The 7,230-nt window shown below is 38.0% G+C and overlaps 1 pseudogene; it reads left to right on the top strand.

The window, feature by feature from the left end:
- The first annotated feature begins 677 nt into the window (after window positions 1-677).
- LOC129025847 (actin, cytoplasmic 2-like) lies at window positions 678-1,802 on the top strand (annotated as a pseudogene).
- The last annotated feature ends 5,428 nt before the right edge of the window (window positions 1,803-7,230 follow it).

The raw sequence follows: 7,230 nt of genomic DNA, 5'->3' as shown, positions 1-7,230 counted from the left end.
GTTTAAAATTCAGAAAGCTTTCAACAGCAGAATAGATCAAACAGAATAAAGAATCAGTGAGCTGTAAAATGAGTTATTAGGGCCAGGTGTGCAGGCTCAGGCCTGTAATCACAGCACTTTGGGAGGCTGAAATGGGTTGATCACTTGAGGTTAGCAGTTCAAGACCAGTCTGGATATCATGGTGAAACCTTGATTTTTCAGGGAGTCAATGTGGTGTCATTGAACTCCAGCCTGGGCAACACAGAGAGGCTTTGTCTAAAAAAAAAAAAAAAAGAAAAAAAAAGAAAAAGAAAAAAGAAAAGAAAAGTAAATTAACAGAGGTTATTAAGAAATTCACAAAGAACAAAACAGAAAAACAATCAAAAAGAATGAAGAACATTTACCAGATATACAGAATTACCTTAAATAAGAAAATCTAAGATTTAGCAATATTCATGAAAGAGTTCAGCAAAAGGAAGTTATATACAGCATATTCAAATGAATAATAACAACTTTCAAAAATTTGAGAGAAATATAAATATATAGGTTCAGAAAGATCGGAAACTACAAAAAAGATTAACACTGCATAAAACTATCCCACAACAAACAAGAATCAAACTCTCGCTCCCAGTCACCACTGCCAGCTCCCTCACCTTGTTCTTCTGTGGCTCCACTATCCCACTCCTCCGCCCATTGCAATAGAAGAAGTGATCGCCATGCTGGTCATTGACAATGGCTCTGGCATGTGCAAAATTGGCTTTGCTAGGGACAGCATTCCCCGAGCCATGTTTCCCTCCATTGTGGGTTGCCCCTGACACCAGAGCGTGATGGTGGACATGGGCCAGAAGGACTCCTAAGTGGGCAAGGAAGCCCAGAGGAAACGCAGCATCCTGACCCTGAAGTACTCCATCAAGCATGACATCGTCACCAACTGGGACAACATGGAGAAGATCTGGCACCACTTCTACAATGAGCTGCATGGGGCCCCAGAGGAGCAGCCAGTGCTGCTAACCAAGTAACCCCTGAATCCCAAGGCGAACAGAGAGAAGATGACTCAGATTATGTTTCAGACCTTCAACACCCCAGCCATGTATGCGGCCATCCGAGATGAGCCGTCCCTCTATGACTTTGGGTGTATCACTGGCATTTTCATGGACTCTGGACACAGGGTCACCAACACGGTGCCCTTCTGGGAGATCTAATCCCTTCCTCATGCCATCCTGCATCTGGATCTGGTTGGCTGGGACTTGACTGAGAACTTCATGAAGATCCTCAACAAGCTAGGCTACAGCTTCACCACCACACCCAAGTGGGAAATCATGCACGACATCAAGGAGAAGCTATGCTAGATCTCCCTGAACTTCAAGCAGGAGATGGCCACTGCCACATTCTCCTCTTCTCTGGAGAAAAGCTATGAACTGCTCAATGGTCAGGTCATCACCATTGACAATGAGTGGTTCCAGTGTCCAGAGGTGCTGTTCCAGCCTTCCTTTCTGGGCATGGAATCTTGCAACATCTGCGAGACCACCTTCAACTCCATCATGAAGTGTGACGTGGACCTCTGCAAAGACCTGTATGCCAACATGGTACTATCTGGCAGCACCACCGTGTACCCAGGCATTGCTGACAGAATGCAGAAGGAGATCACTGCCCTGGTGCCCAGCAATATGAGGATTAAGATCATTGCACCACCAGAGCACAAGTACTCAGTTTGGATTGGTGGCTCCAACGTGGCCTCACTGTCCACCTTCCAGCAGATGTGGATTAGCAAGCAGGAGTATGATGAGTTGGGACCCTCCATCGTCCACCACAAATGCTTCTAAATGGACTGAGCAGATGTGTAGCATTTGCTGCATAGGTTAATACAGAAGAAGTATAAATTTGCCCTTAGCAAATGCATACACCTCATGCTAGCCTCATGAAACTGGAATAAGCCTTTGAGAAGAAATTGTCTTTGAAGCTTGTATCTGATATCATCAGCACTGGATCATAGAACTTGTTGCTGATTTTGACCTTGTATTCAAGTTAGTTGTTCCCCTTGGTATTTGTTTAATACTGTGTACATATCTTTGAGCTCAAACTTTAGTGCACGTGGCTTGGTCACTTCATGACTGAGGTAAGAACGTGCTTGTGGAAGACAAGCCTGTGGCTTGGTGAGTCTGCATGGTCAGCAGTCTCTGATCTGTGCAGGGTATTAATGTATCAGGGCTGAGTGTTCTGGGATTTCTCTAGCGGCTAGCAAGGACTCCTGACTTAGTTGCTTCTGTCCTGCCTCTCTGTCACGGTTGAAAAGCCCAAGCCATAGGACCCAGTTTCCTTTCTTAGCTGATGTTTTTTGCCAGAACACCGTGGGCTGTCACTTGCCTTGAGTTGAAAGCAGTTTGCATTTACACCTGTAAATGTATTCATCCTTTTAATTTATGTAAGTTTTTTTGTATGATATTCTAGATTCTTTAAAGACATGATAACAAATTTTTGTTTCTACTGTTATATGAGAACGTTAGGACTCAGCAACACATCACTGTGTAAGAAAAAATAAAAGTGCTGCCAAAAAAAGAATCAAACTCTCAAAGGTTGAGAAATAAAGAAAATTCTAAAAGCACTAAGGGAAAATAAACAAAAAAAGGAGGAGCTTGAAATCATTCAGCAAAAGACTTGTCACCAATAGGATTTTAAGGAAGACACTGTATTAAAAGACATAAATTGTGACATCAAAAACATAATTGGAACAGAGGGTAAATGTCTATAGTTTTTATATGACAAAAGTTGTCAGCTTAAGCTAGTTGATAATTAAGTATAAGATGTTTTCTCTGAGCCTTTGAAGACCATCAAAAACTACAGCAGCAACACTAATGATAAAAACAAAGCAATCAAAGCTTATCACGACTGAAATTATTTAAATGCTAAACATTTAAAAGCAGACATGGGAGGAAGAAAGGAAAAAATGATGTATGACTCAATCAGAAACAACTAACAAGATAACAGTAGTAAGAACTTATCAATAATTATCTTGAATGCAAATGAATTAAATTATGCAATTAAAAGTTGTGGAGTGACCAAATGGATTTTAAAAATGGAATTCAACAACATGTTACCTATGAGACCCACTTAATCTTTAAGGACAAACATGGGCTGAAAGTGAAGGAATTGAAGAAGATACTGCTATGCAAATGGTAATAAAAAATTTGGAGTGGCTATACTCCTATCTATAAAAGAGATTTCAATTCAAAACCTGTCATAAGACCAAGAAGGTCATCATTTAATAATAAAGCAACCAATTCATCAAAAGGTTATAACAGTTATATATATAAATCTGCACTCAACATTGGAGCACCTAAATATTTAAAGCAAATATAAATAGAAATGAAGAGAAAAATGGCAATAAAATAGTTGTAGGAAATTTCAGTACCTCAATTAAAACAAGGAACAGACAAACTCGGCAGAAAATTAATAAGAAAATGCCAGACTTGAATTGTAGTTTTAGCTAAATGAACCCACAGACATATACAGAACTTTTCATCGTGTAGAAGCCGAATGTATATTTTGCTGTAACACGCCTAGAGGATTCTGTAAGATAGACCATATGCAAGGCCATAAAACAAGTCTTAACAAATTAAAATGGCTAAAAATATAGTGAGTATTTTTTCAGACCGTCATGGTAGCAAACCAAAAATCAGTAAGAAGAGAAATCTTAAAAAAAAAAAATCGCAAATAATGAACATTTTTTTTTTTTTTGAGACAGAGTCTCGCTTTGTTGCCCAGGATGCAGTGCAGTGGCACAATCTAGGCTCATTGCAAGCTCTGCCTCCCAGGTTCACGCCATAGTCCTTCTCCAGTCTCCCAAGTAGCTAGCACAAAAGGCACTTGCCACCACGCCCAGCTAATTTTTCATATTTTTAGTAGAGATTGAATTTCACCATGTTAGTCAAGGTGGTCACGATCTCCTGACCTCATGATCTGCCCAACTCGGCCTCCCAAAGTGCTGAGATTACAGGCATGACCCACCACCCCCCAGCCTACATGGCATTTTTAAAACATTGTCCTGAATAATGAATTGATGAAATGAAAAATGAAAAGAAAAATTCATAAATATCTTGAGGCAAATAATAGAGGAAACTCAACATACCTATACCTATGGTGTGCAGTGAAGCAGAATTATGATGGAAAATTACAACAATAAATGCATACATTAAAAAAAAAAACATACCAAATAAGCAACATCTCATTGTATCTAAGAAACTAGAAGGAAAAACATCTAAATTCAAAATTAGCACAATTAATAAAATAATAATTAAAACAGAAACAAATCAAATAGGGAACATAAACATCTGATGAGAAAAAAATAAAGGCAGCCAAATTATAAAGAAATAAGTAAAGTTGTCTCTCTTTGCAGATGACAAGCTCCTATATGTAAAGACAGTTCAAATATTCTATTTAAGAAACTGTTAGAACCAATGAACGAATTTGGTAACATCATTGTACAAATAATTACCTAACTGAAAAAGAATTCAAGACACTCATCTGACTTATAAGCATATCAAAGAAATTAAATACTTAAAAAAAGGTAACCAGAAAGTAAAAGATCTCTCCATTGAAAACTATGAGACATTGTTAAAAGCAATTTAAGAAGACAAAAATAAATGGAAAGATTGTCTATGCTTATGGATTGGGAGAGTTAATATTGTTAAAATATTTATAGCATCAAAATCAATACACAGATTCAATGCGATCCAACAAAATTTCAATGGCATTCTTCACAGAAATAGAAAACAAAATATAAAACTTGTATAGCTATATAGAGAGCCATGAATTGTGAAAACAATTCTTGAGAAACAAAAAAGAAGTAGGAAGAATCACATGACCTTATTTGAAATTGGCATGAACACAGAATCATGACCAAAGGAACAGAACAGAACATCCAAGCATATGTAGTCAATTAGTTTTTGAAATCTACAGCAAAATCATAAAATGAGAAGAGGGATCATGTTTTCTATGAGTAGTGCTGGGAAAACTAGATTTCCACATGCAAAAGAAAAAAATTGGATCCACATTTTACATCATACACAAAAATCAAATGAAGATGAGTTGAAAAATCCTAAATGTAAGACTGCAACCTCTAAAACACCTAGAAGAGAACACAGAAAAAAGCTCATGAACGATGGCCTTGATAATAATTATTTTGAATACCATATTAAAAACTCAGTCCACATAAACAAAAACAAATAAGCAAGACTACATCAAATGAAAAAGGAATCAATCGACCAAATACAATAGCCTAAATATTGGGGAAAATATTTTCAAGCTATATATCTGATGATGGGTTAAGATCTAAAGTTTATGAAAAAAATGTATGTGGGAAAGAAAGTTTCTGGGGTGCCAGTTGATTTGATCTCCCCTGTGTGAGACACCCATGGGGAGCCATGGGTGGCTTCTGAGGAGAAAAATCTCCTTACTGCCTTCATGTCTTTTTCCCTGAGAGCACAACCGCACAGCACATTCCACTGGTTGCTCAGGGAGATAACACTCCCTTGAAGCAGTGGAGTATAATCAAACGTCTTGGCTCTTCCTGAAACCTGTTCCCACCCATTTCAGTTCTGATAAGTTAAAGATCTTAAGTAGTTTAGCCACCCGCCTTTGCTCAAGGGAATTCACAGAAATCGCCAGTGCTATACATCTTACTCAATGACTGAGGAGTTCTCCTTCACTGATTAATCATTTTCCTCATTCCTTCCTCCCCCTCCCATCTACCCTAAGAACAAAGAACTTGTAAACCACTAAATTAGGTGGAGCCTGACAACTTTGGGCCGTGAACAAGCCTCCGATGCTCAGGCCCCCTGGACCAGCATTTTAAATGCTTATTCTCTCTCTTTCTATCTCCTTTGTCTCCCCCAGACTCAAGGTACCTGCGGGGTGTTGTGAGACTGTTTTCCCCGACATTGTACAACTCAACAGTAGCAAAACAAATAAACATATTAAAAGCTGAGCAAAAGCTCAGAATTGACATTTCTCCAAGGAACATGTAAAAATGGGCAACAGGTATTTAAAAACTTTTCAACATCATTAATCATCAGAAAAAAATTAAATCAAAGATACTTTGAGACGTTACATAACTCACATCAGGATAGCTATTATTAAAAACTCAAAAGATCACAAAGATTGGCTAGGATGTATTGAAAATGAAACTCATGTACAGTGTTGTTGGTAATGTGTAGCAATTATAAAAATCGGTATGGAGGTTTCCAGAAAATTAAAAATAAAGCCACTTATGCCTCAACAACTCTTCCTTTAGACATATAACCAAAGGAAATCCCTACCTCATAGAGATATTTGCACTCTCATGTTCATTGCAGCATTATTAACAATAGCTAAATATGGAAACAACCTTATTGTCCAGTACAAAGAAATATTATTTAGCCCTAAGCAAGTATGAGATCTTGCCATTTGCCCCACCATGGAGGAGCTTGGGGGTAACTATGCTAAGTGAAATAAACCAGACACAGAAAGAGAAATATTTATAGTCACATATATGCAACAGAAGGGAGGGCGGTGCCAGGCTTTTTTTTCTTAATGAGTTCTCAAAGGCTAATAAAAAAAGATCTCCCTCCTTATCACAAGAATGACACTAAACTCTTCAAAAAGTATCCACCCCCAAGACCTGAGCATCTCCCACTCAACCTTTCCTCCAACACTGGGGATCAAATTTCAGCATAAAGTTTGTAAAAGCAAATATCCAAACTATAGGAGTAACTATGTGAGATTAGAAATATGTTAATTTGCTCTAGTATGGTAGCCTTTGAAATAGCAATAGGTATCCCATAGTATATGTTGTACACATGAAATGAACATAATAGGATGCATTTTTATTTATTTATTTATTTTTAAATTTTTATTATACTTTAATTTCTAGGGTACATGTCTACAGTGTGAAGGTTTGATACATAGGTATTCGTGTGCCATGTTGGTTTGCTGCAACCATCAACACATCATTTACATTAGGTATTTCTCCTAATGCTATCCCTCCCCCAAATCGCTACCCCCCCCCCATTTCCTGACAGGCCCTGGTGTGTGATTTTCCTTGCCCTGTGTCCAGCTGATCTCATTATTCCATTCTCACCTATGAGTGAGAACATGTGGTGTTTGGTTTTATGTCCTTGTGAAAGTTTACTGAGAATGATGGTTTCTAGCTTATCCATGTCCCTGCAAAAGACAAAAACTCATCTTTTTTAATGGCTGCTTAGTATTCAGTGGTGT

Source organism: Pongo pygmaeus, chromosome Y (genome assembly GCF_028885625.2).
Source record: "Pongo pygmaeus isolate AG05252 chromosome Y, NHGRI_mPonPyg2-v2.0_pri, whole genome shotgun sequence".
Lineage (NCBI taxonomy): Eukaryota > Metazoa > Chordata > Mammalia > Primates > Hominidae > Pongo > Pongo pygmaeus.
The sequence above is the reverse complement of the archived record's forward strand: the minus strand, read 5'-3'. Positions and strand labels throughout refer to the sequence as shown.